Here is a 12,128-nt window from a genome sequence, read left to right as displayed (position 1 = left end):
TTTGCCCATGGCAGGGGGGTTGGAACTAGATGATCTTTAAGGTCCCTTCCAACCCTAACCATTCTATGATTCTATGATTCTATGATTATACATATATATATTCATATATTATTAGTAGTAGTATTAAATTGTTCTTATCTCAACCCACGGGTCTCTTGCCCTTTTCCTCTTTAATTCTTTTCCCCATCCCCTGGGGGTGGGGCAAGGTGAGTGAGTGGCTGTGTGGCATTTAGTTGCTGGCTGGGCTAAACCACAACAGTGAATACTGTACAACTATAAATCCAGAAGCTTTAGAAATCAGTGTCAAACACTGCTGTGTACTGTCTAATTTCCTCTAGACCAACCTGTATCCCAGAAACCTGAGGACCAGATGCCCTTAGTTTGGTCATAGTAAGTCCAGCTGTACATATGGTTCTGGCACAGGAATGACAACACTCGTGAAAAATTAGGCTATTTTCCCAGATACTCTGCAGCTCGGTATTTATAAACTACATAGATGGGGGAGGGAGCAAGAATAATTTTTCTCTTTTGTTTTAAAAGTTCTTTTCCTTGTCATTGAACTAGGAAAGGAGGAGGACAGATGGACCATGCTGTTAGTCTTAATTGCATTCTCATATAGCTATTTATTACCAGACCAAACCCTCCCTGTCATCCTATACTACTTTTGTGGAGATTCTTCCTGCTCCTCCACTAACAATATCAATGAACTGTTTATTGTCCCTTGATACAACTTTTTTGTTTTTATATCAGATTTTAAAAAATACTGTGTGCCTATAATCTAAAATGAGGACATGTCATCTGGTTCTGTAACAGCATATAATATCCCTATATTCTTCTCTCTCATCTCCTCATGCAGTCCAGCACTGTCTTTTCTTTTTTGACTGTATCTGTTAAAATGTTGCCTTAATTGCTTGCTGTTGGGGGGAATTGGTTGGTTTGGTTTTTTTTTGAGGGGGGGAAAAGCATGTACTACTTTTGCTCAGACTGCTACACCACTGCTATGCCTCTCACTTATTCTGTTCAACCCATTTGCAATTCAGACAGCTGAAACTCAAAAAAAATATTCCAACATACGATGGCTGAAGTCAGGAGGTGGCTGTGTAGTGCAGATACTGATGTGAGCACTGATGTGAGCCTGACTGCTCCAAGTTACCCTCTTTCCCCAAAACGAAGTAACTGGCAAGCAGGATTCCTGTAGGCTGTTATTTGGCATATAGTATCCTTCCCCTTCTGTGTCATGGGCTTTCAGGCAGGCTAAGAATTATTCCTGTGGCAAACATCTGGATTTACATAGCGGCCAGTAGAGCTAAGCTGTTCTGGCACAGAGAAGGGACATGTGCAGAATAGAGCTAACAACCCTAAATCAGAACCTGGTGAGGAGCAGGCCAGTACCACTGCCCATCCAGTTGGAAATGTAGCATTTAGGGAGAGGATTACAAAGAATTACAAAGATTTTAGAGGAAGGTAGAGGAAGGATTATATTTGCTGCTCAATGGCACATGAACAGTATCTAGCACTTTCACAGAAGTTTATGTCTAAAACCATAATAATCTGTGTTTTCTTGCTAGGACTAATTTATCATGAATGCAATAAAATTAAGTAAAATAAACTCCAAAACAAAAGAGCAACATCTGACAGGTCTTACAAGAAAGCAAACAAGATGCTTACGACAGTGCTAATGCATGCTATTAACACTTACATATGGTCCAGCTCTTGGCCTAGTAGAATGTGTCTGTCACCATCCAGAGGCAGGAACGACAAACTGTACTCAAGTCTGTGGGAAAACATAGTTATAATTCATCTAACACAAGCAATGGATAGATCAAATAAACTTTTAATCTAGGATTAAAAGGGAGATAAAAATTATAAGAGACAACCTTAGAGTCCTCAGATCCTGCTAGGTTTTCATATATTGCTGTATATTCATTTACTTATTTAGATACACAGGGAATAGATAAGAAAATAACTTTTCCACAGAGGGCTTCAGTAAGGAAGAGGGATGGTTCTTTTTGCAAGCAACTGCCGCCGTTCCTTTCCCCTTGATACATACCAGGCTTAGGAGGAGATTCTCCCAAATAACCCCAAATACACCTCACAATCTTGCTTCTTTCAGGATATGAAACTGCTTTCTGGGTATTTGGTCTACATTTGGTCTCACTGGAGGAATCAGAGTTTGACAAAAAGTGTTGCACAAAAGATGGAGTTACCAATGCTTGCCGTTTGAAAGTCAAAATCTTATGAAGGCAAGTGAGCTAGCTGAAGGCACATGACTAGAGGATCGGCTCCATTTGGCTTCTTAAGGAATCTGTATTTGTATGTGAGAGGAAACCGTGATGATAACCATACCTCAAGTGGAGAAAGCATGTGATTGTGTGCAGTTATCATGAATCATCTGTTTTACTCTCTTCCAGCCTCCTCCTCCTCTGATATTTCCAGTATCAGAAATGCTGCTTTTCACAATTTTCTCTGGGGCAAACATTTCAACCTCACAGCACAATGGTGATTTCTCCATGAATTGATTCTCTTACATTGATCTGAGTTGTGAGATAGTTGGCTAAGAAGATTTCAGACTCTTTTTTTACTACTGAAATAGGCATGAAGGGCAGAACAGCTGGAAAATAGGGATTATAGATATGATGAAAGTGGGAGTGAGAAGTCAAACACATCTTTTCCCATACCAGGTGTTGATTAGACAAAGAGTGCCTGCTGAGGCTGAACAAATAGCAGTCTTTTTTGGGTTTTATTATCTGAAGGTGGAAAAATTTGATAGCTAAAATGTAACAACATGTTATGAATTAATTTCCTAGTTTCAGTAGTATCTTTGGTTGACTTCAGCTCTAAAAATATTAATATAAAATGCTGAAAGGGATAATGAGACAGTAGTCCTTCAATGTTTCTCTCATTGATGTCATAGAATGGTTTATTGATTCTATTTAACTGGTAATTGGCTCACATAATTAAATTACCATCATTCAGGCTAGAAATTAGTTTAAATGATCAATCAATGCAAAATAAGGTCAAGATTATTAGTGACAGACTGCATAGGCAGATAAATAGATCAATAAAAAGAAATAAAGGTAGATCAATCAGAAGTTTAGACTAAACAGAAAAAGTAGGTCGTCCTTTTTTCTTGTTCTTAATTACATACCCACTGGCTTTTTTCTGTGGGGATTCAAAATCTTGAAGTCTTTTTCTACACTGCATAATTATAATTCTCAGATCTGACTGATCATGTCAAATCTTAAAGCAGAACAAATAGTGAAAACTAGGCACACTGAGATGTTGAGCTATCAAATTGCGTTAGCGAAGTCACAGCTTAATAGAATCGTCTACTAATTCATCAAGTTCAGATATGGACTACACTGAAACACTTAAAAAAAAAAAATCCACATTAATTAAACAAACTTAAAATAAATTGCTCCAGACTGGTGCATAACCTGAAGTCTGAACTGTTAGATTAGGCTGATTGTAAATTGACTGCACTTTTTTCTAGTATATCCCAACCATTAATTATTTAAAGCAGTGCACAGTCATAATTTAACTAATATCCTCAAATCAAGGATTTCTTTTCTTGCCTTTGTTCTGTCACATCACTGAATGGAACATGGTCTAATAGCTAGTAAACTTTTCACTTTCACAAAGTGTGTCTGATCTTGTCTCAGCCACATCCAGAACATCTTATATTTTGGCCTCATTAGCCAAGAATAGGCTGGATTTTTCTTAATGATCACTAGGGATCACTCAGATACCTGCACAAACTAGGACAAGCTATTTAACTTTTCTGTGCCTTGGCTTTCTCATCTGAAAATGAGGACGTTGATTTTTGCCCTCTTTAAATGAATTGAGATGCTAGTGAAGAATACTGCTCAATGTTAAAAAGAACCATCATTTTATTTTCTGTTTTCCTATCAAAATATCACCTCAGGCTTGGATATTAAACCCCTGTTAACAATGTTAAAAGGCGTATGGCAGTTGCTGGTTTTAGAAAGACTCTTGACTGTACTGCTAACTACTCAGATTAAAATCTACATCTTGGGTTATGACTATTTTACTTCTTGCAGGGTTTCCCGAAGCTGCCCTCCAAGGGATAGCTAGGTGCAGGAACACCATTATGTCTCTCTATATGCTTCCACCCACAGATATAGCCTGAAGCATGGACAACCTTCTAGGTTTAAGCCTATCTCCTTCCTTACCAATCCTGCCTCCATGAGCAGCTCCTGGCCACTGTGCCAGCATTTGTGTCATTGGAAGGAGATGGGCAGCAGAAAAGGTTGTATTCATTAGTGGTCTCACTCTCCAGATATCAGGTGGATAAGTCAGTCCAGTCATGATGATCCAGAAGGATGCTTTCTTGGTATAGCTACCAGATGACTTATTCACTACACAGTGAAGCTTGAGGAACATATAAGCAAGTCATTTTCTTCCAGTAGCAGAGGATGAGACTTTATGAGGGAGGGATGCCATCCAGAGGGACCTCGACAGGCTGGAGAGGTGGGCCCGTGTCAACCTCATGAAGTTCAACCAGGCCAAATGCAAGGTCCTACATCTGGGTCGTGGCAATCCCAAGCACAAATACAGACTGGGTGGTGAATGGATCAAGAGCAGCCCTGAGGAGAAGGACTTGGGAGTACTGGTGGACGAGAAGCTCAATATGAGCCGGCAATGTGCTCTTGCGGCCCAGACGGCCAACCGCATCCTGGGCTGCATCAAGAGGAGCGTGACCAGCAGGTCGAGGGAGGTGATTCTTCCCCTCTACTCTGCCCTCGTGAGACCTCACCTGGAGTACTGCGTCCAGTTCTGGAGCCCCCAACATAAGAAGGACATGGACCAGTTGGAGAGGGTCCAGAGGAGGGCCACGAAGATGACAAGAGGGCTGGAGCACCTTTCCTATGAGGACAGGCTGAAAGAGTTGGGGCTGTTCAGCCTGGAGAAGAGGAGGCTCCGGGGTGACCTTATAGCGGTCTTCCAGTACCTCAAGGGGGCCTACAAGAAAGATGGGGAGAGGCTGTTCAGGAGGGCCAGTTGTGATAGGACAAGGGGTAATGGTTTTAAAATAGAGGGAGGTAGATTCAGGTTGGATATTAGAAAAAAATTTTTTACCATGAGAGTTGTAGAACACTGGAACAGGTTGCCCAGAGAGGTGGTGGATGCTCCATCCCTGGAGACGTTCAAGGCCAGGTTGGACGAGGCTTTGAGCAACCTGATCTAGTTGGAGATATCCCTGTTTGTTGCAGGGGGCTTGGACTAGATGACCTTTGAAGGTCCCTTCCAGCCCTAACCATTCTATGGTTCTATGAGCCAATTTCTATGAAAACTGAGCCCTCATCCACTCTTAATCAGATGTAAAACTTTTCCACGTGTACTTATCAGTAAGATTTCTGAATATATCCTTTACTGTGTTTTTTGTCTTTTTAAAAATTTGCTTTCCTTTTTGTTTTGTTTTTTTTTTTTTTACTGTATCTCACACTTCTTAGTCCTCCACTGCTATGCACTTGCCCACAGTAGTAGTTGCTATGCATTACAGATGAATAAAACCATAGAGAAATGTATTGAAAGAATGTATTGAAAGAATAAGTTATTGAGGTCACTCCCGAAAAGTTTGCACAACCACTTTGTGCTTCCAGAAAGTTGCAAGTAGTGGGGAAAAAAAAACAAGTGGAAAAAGGTAAGGAAGAATTTCAAATAATTCTTCCTGACAGTTAGTAAAAACACACATTTCCAAATATTTCTGCACTACGTTTTCAGTTCTGGTTTGCCCTCCAAGTCTCAAATCTGACCTCTCTGACCAAAACAGTTTCTTTTCTTTCTCGTTGACCTCAGGGGCTGTTGCAGTTACTTTACTCACTCATCCAGACTGTATACTGCTTTGCATTTTAAGTCTGCAGAACTCTCTTACCTATAAACAAAAATCAATGCATATCTGCCTTATAGCAGACAATGGCAGCACTGAATCCTTCAGCAGTATTCTGATGATGTGTATTATTTTAGATGTCTAGTCTATGAGTCTGAATACAGCAGAACAGATGAGATGTCTTTCTCTAGACAGACTCCTCATCTGCCTTTTCAAACTCCCACTGGAAAGTCACTGTTTATTCTCTCCTCACCACCCACTCAGGCTTGCTGCGCCTCAGCAGCTGCCGCAAAACTCTCTCCTTGATGCTAATGCATAACTCACATCTGCATTAATCAGAGCATATATGTAGAAGCAGCGAGGGGGGAAATATACCCTCTTGTGAATTTAAAAACACATCTAAAAATGTGTTATCCTTTCCTTGAATGTACTATTAAAAATAAAATAAAGCATCTCAAACGCACTGCGTTCAGTTCCAGATACTCAGACATCTGAACTAAGGAGAGTTCATTTTTCCTCGTTTATCTGATGGTGTTCATGTCTGTCTAAAAACAAACAAACAATAACAACTGCAAGGCACTCTGAAGAATATTTCAGCCCTGCTGTACTAAACTAAAATGCGAAATATTGTATATAGTTCTGACATTGAAACTTTGTTCAAATTGTCATGAATCATGATTGTGACATGCATTTACATTAGCTGCTGAACACTGAACTGACTCCACAATATATCTAAGGAAATTACCAACCAAGTAAGGGGAAAAAAAAAAAAAAAATTTGATTTTTCAATAAAATACAATTACATACTACAGGAGTTACAAGAAAAAATGCAAAGAAATAATGGCACATCTTTTCTTAATTTTGAGACAAAGCTATGAGTAGAAGAAAATTAAAACAAAAGAAAATAATTTTGCATTAAAAATAAAAAGAACATTAAGTTGAGAAAATTAGAGCAATAGAGCTAATGTCACAGGGCAGGTGAGCTCATCTGGTTTTAAAGACATACATTACCAGTAGCAGACATATAGATGTCCAAATATCTTTCTCACAGATTTACTCAGTGATTTGAGGTTTGACAGAAAAGAAATTCCTAATTTACCACACCCAAAGCTATTCAGTGGTTTGTCCCAGGGTACCCAGAGAGTATGAACCCAGATCTTCCCTCCTCTGTGCATCAGTCTTGTGTTTTACCATGCCTGCCCAATCCTAACCAATGTTATTATTATAAGAAGCAACACAGTAGAAATGCAACTTCACAGCATTCAGTTATGTCAGCTAGTCTCTAAAACAAAAAGAGATGAGGGGAAAAAAAAAAAAGAAAATTTTAACAGAAATCTGAGAAATATATTCTGGGAAGTAACTGACAGTTTTGGTTACTGAAGTTTAGAAAGGACGAAAGATGAGAATTGGAAGCAAAAGGGAATTAAATTCATCATATAAGGCAAACGACCTACTGTAATAAAGTTATATCTGTCGTCTTTTAGGTGGCTTCTTGCACGTAAATATAGAAATTGTGTACATGATGATCTTCATCACTGTTCTGAAGACACTGATAGATTACAGAAGTGACAAGGTCTTTCTAGGACTTAGATATATTTGAAGTGTTTCTCCTCTATCTATGAATAAATCAGAGGAAAAATTTCAGTGGAAGGCAGGTGTGCCCTTCCTGAGTCTCTTTGGTACTGCTCTCTGTATACAGGTGATTTGTAGTCCATTCACCAGCTTGATTGAAACATGAGACAATTCCAGATATGGGCTAAAACAAATGCTTGCCTTGTGGATATTTTCAATAGTGAGCAATTTCCTTCTGTGTAGCTTAAAGGATAGAAAGTCTTAAAGAAAAAAGATCTTAAAGTAGAATAACCCAAAGGTCACTGTACTTAAAAGGCAAATTATGTTTTCAATATGTTTGGAAACTTTAATATATTTAATTTACTATACCATTTTAACTTCTTTTCAAATGTTCCCTCTAGGAATAGTTTATCACTCTAAATGTTCCTCAGTCATAAAAAGTTACAAGAAACATTAACATCATGTCTGCTCCCACCATTAAGAACTGCAATATTAATGGAATGATTAATATCCAGAAACGAACCACAAATAAAACTTGTACCAGCCTCAAGCCAGATATTCTAAGAAAGATGGAACAGTTGCACGAAGAATGACTGCAATTTAAAAAGCAGCAAAGAACGTCTGGATGGAGGGAGAGGAGGATAGAAAAAGAAAGCTAACAGTTCTGAAGATTATTAAAAGCAATCATTTTATATGGCAGATGATAACATAGTACATATGACTTAGCTGGGTGTTGGAAAAATGTTGAGAAAGCAGTAAACAAGTGAATGAAACAAAGGAGTTAATGGATATGAAAATTGTGCACAAACAAGTAGACTTGCTGTTATTTTCCAGACAGAATCCTAAATACATAATAGCATTTTACACCAAGGATCTTTACAAGAATTAAGGAAAATCCTATTTAGGCAGCACACATGGTGAGAAGCTAGGACACATGGCTGTCGATCTAAGAAATAATTTGCCTGCAGTCATGCTGGTAGCCAGTGAAAAAGGCAGAACTAATGTACAGGTCTGTGAATTCCTTTTCTAACCACTAGATCCTTCCTACTTGGAAGCATCGTGTGTAGTGACTTGAAACATTCCCAAAGCCGTTGACTTTTACCAGCTTTAAACCACTACCTTTTGGCAATGCCCTCAGCTCTTTCTGCTCTACTTTCCATCCTCAGAATCTTAGCTGAAGAATTTCTCAATGGGATCTTCACTTTTAGATATTCACAGCTCCTCATCATCTTCTTCCTTTCCTTAATTTGGTTTATACCTATTCGTATCGGTGTTTTGATTATAAGATTGTCTTGCTTAGTTTCTATATGCCATTTGATCCAATAGGTCAAAACTCCTTAGGCCTTTAATACGACACATTTTCCCTCATATTCTACATTTTCTAACTTTATATACCAGTTTTTACTCTATCTTCTCAGAAATCTTTTCCTCAAGGCCTCCATCTTCTGTCTTCTTTTCTTGAAAATACAACCTTAATCATTTGATCAAAAGGACAACATCTCTTTTTTAATTGAATGTTTACTCTGGGAAGAATACCACTGCATTTAGATTGAATTACCTTCTCCGTGTTCTTCTGTAGGAGTAACGTTCTAGAGCTTTGAAGGGAAACCCAGCATTGTTAAAAGCTAGTTCCCACTGTGCTTGAGAGACAGCTAAGGCCTGTGGGAACTCTTGGAAGATCCAGACACAGTATGGTCTATGGCTTTTAACAGATTATGAAAATACATTTGAGACATGATATGTTAAGATTGTTTTGGTAGTTCACAGAACATCTGCTGCCATACTGGACAAACCTAAAAAATATTATGTTATTCCCTATTACATCATATGGTAAAGATAGCTTGATAAACCAGAAAAATTAACTGTATTTTCTTGTCTCTCAGGTGTTTGTTGTGTCTCTTTCTTATTTCTTAGTAATTGATGGAGAAACAAAAAGAAATATTTTTGATAGTGATATATGAAGAAACTTGGGAAGAAAATACAATATTCTAACACTCCATGGAAATGAAGTCACTATTAGTGGCTGGAGATGAAATGAGAACACTCCTTGGAGCAAGCAGTATAGCGAAGCTCACATGCATAATGTCCATCAATGCTGCAATATGTTTTACATTGTTCTAAGCTGTTTAAATATATAATCTGTCACCTGTTTTACTTGTTTTCAGGTCTGCAGGTATTTCCATCCTGAGATTTAGAAGCAAACAGAATAAAGATCTAAAATTCCATTTGACATACTTTTACAAAAGCTTCCTAAGTATGTGTGAAGAAATCTCTTTCTAAAAGGAAACATTTTCTGTGTACTACTGCTGACCTCTCTCTGCCCAAGCGATGTAGTAAGAGATCCATCTCAATATGAACTTTAAGAAATCTTTAGAGAGCAGAGTCCCTGTGTTTACTACTTTCTGTACCAAATATCATGACTCCCGCTTGTTCAGAAGGTTGTATCTGAGTACACAGCCCAAAAGCACAGAGGGATCCTTCCAGCTTAAGTTAAAAGCTTTCTGTCTTTTTTTCTTTTTTTTTTTTGTTTTAAAGGTATTTCTGCTTAAAAATATGTACTTATAACACTTAAGGCAAAGACCTCAGATCTCAGATGTGAATCTATCTTTGTTAAACGGGTATTTTAGGCATATTCTGTTGGTGAAATTCAAAGACTAATGCTGTGAATGGTTCAAAACTTCTTCTAAACACTGCAGATATGGATTTAATCCTGGTCTTTGCAGAACACGAAAATAATGTAACTGTTGTAAGTTATATAGCTTATATAGAAACTTGCATCAGCTGCTGAAATCTTAAATGTCAAGTAGCTGTGTAGTATCACATGTATTGTATCTTCTGAAAAGGACATACCACCACATGTAGGTACTGTAATTTCCATGACCTTCCCTCAGCAGAAAAAACTCTGCAAAAATATATTTTCATGGTTGCTTAGAAACTTATTCAGTCACAAATTTAAACAAATATCTAATAGTAAGATTCTTTGACAAACCAAACACAGATAAATTGGACTACGACTTATTAGAAACCCTTATCTGAAGTCAGGCCATGAAAACATTAAAAAAGTTGTAAATCCACAGTAATTCTCTGTTTTTTAAATGACTGTCAGACTCCTTTTTCCAATACTGAAAAAAAAAAGAAAAGAAAAAAAGATTGTCCCATTCCAGTTAGTCTCCTAGAATTCTTTACAAAATAATAAAAAAAGTGTGCACGGATCCTTATTACCTAAGGACAGTGTTCATAACGGTCTTCCTAATATAAAAAAAAACAAACCAAACACCACAAAAACTAAAACAGTTAGGTTTTGTTTGTAAAAAGACATGTCAGAAAAGACATCTACCACTCACAGGGAGCTAGAGGAAATGTAAGGCTCATCATCTGGTGGTGACACATTCGCTTTATAAGGAAATCAATCTATTCATTTGCACGTTGAAAAAGTCTTTTAAGTTGACAGATTGGATTCCTTTGCACTTTCAAGAACCTGAGCTAATCTTCTCATGAGAAGTAAAAGAGGAATTAGCATCAAAGCAACTTTTTGCAATAAGTAGGTTTGGGTTTTTTTTTTTACTTGACAGATTTTGATTTATTACAATACCCTGTATTGCAGGACTTTTTAGTAAGACAGATATTCTTCAAACTTGGCAAATTACAGCTGAACCAGATTTGTAGACATACCATTTATTTAATATTATACTTACTTTATTATACTACATTTTGTACTGATCAGGCAAGGAACACTGAAGACTTTCTGTATGAAGCAAAGTTCCATGCACAGTACTATCAACTCCGTAAGAGTAGTAAAATCACAAAAACATAGGCCTTTCTCTTCACAATTATCCTCTTGAGACTTAATAAATACAGAATCTCAGGTGACTACAAGGAATGGAGTAAGGATAAATCCAAGATGTGCTATTACAATTGTCTTGGTGGATAACATGCAGAAGAAATGACCATTTTGTGATAGCTGATAAGGAATATTGTAATGAAAGAATAAGGAAGAAAGGAAAAAAAAATACATAATTCAGATTCTACCTTTAGAATAAAAGCTCTACCACTTCCCTGTAGATATCAGAATTGCGCAAAAAGAAGTTGCAATAGGCAGGATAAAGGATTTGTGTTATTCCTAAAAAATAGATTGATGATTTTAAATCTCCCTCTTAGTTATTTGTGAAATGGTCTGATGACATCTTTATTTTATACATATTTTTAATCTTAGGTTCTTTCCTCACCTATTGTTTACATCTCTGAAAATTTCCAATTATATTAATTAAGCTTGACAGCAGCTCTTATTCAGCTGGATGTTTTTACTTCTAAAGTAAATGTTTCAGTGTATTTTCTTCCTATATTTCCTTTCTGCTTTATAGAAGGGATTAGAAAGTATTTCCATAGTACCTGGAAACCATCCAGGTACTACTATGTACTACTACTATACTACATCCAGGTACCTCTTTTCATTGGTGATCCAGATAGAGAGAAATGTTAGAGCAAAACTGAATGGCCTGACCAAAGTTCCATTTCTGATATGCTAAGCCAAAAACACCCTCAGTCAAATTCCAAACTGAATCTCACGTGCAGTGGAATAAAGGATATCTACTTCTGTCTTTGAGGACAAAATAGAGGAGGAGGAAAACACTTATGCTTTGTGCTCAAAACATACAGAAGCTTCATTGTGAATGTCTAAGCAGGACAAGACTGTAGCTGGACGCCT

This window comes from Tauraco erythrolophus, chromosome 13 (assembly GCF_009769465.1).
Source record: "Tauraco erythrolophus isolate bTauEry1 chromosome 13, bTauEry1.pri, whole genome shotgun sequence".
Lineage (NCBI taxonomy): Eukaryota > Metazoa > Chordata > Aves > Musophagiformes > Musophagidae > Tauraco > Tauraco erythrolophus.
This window is presented reverse-complemented; position numbering follows the sequence as displayed.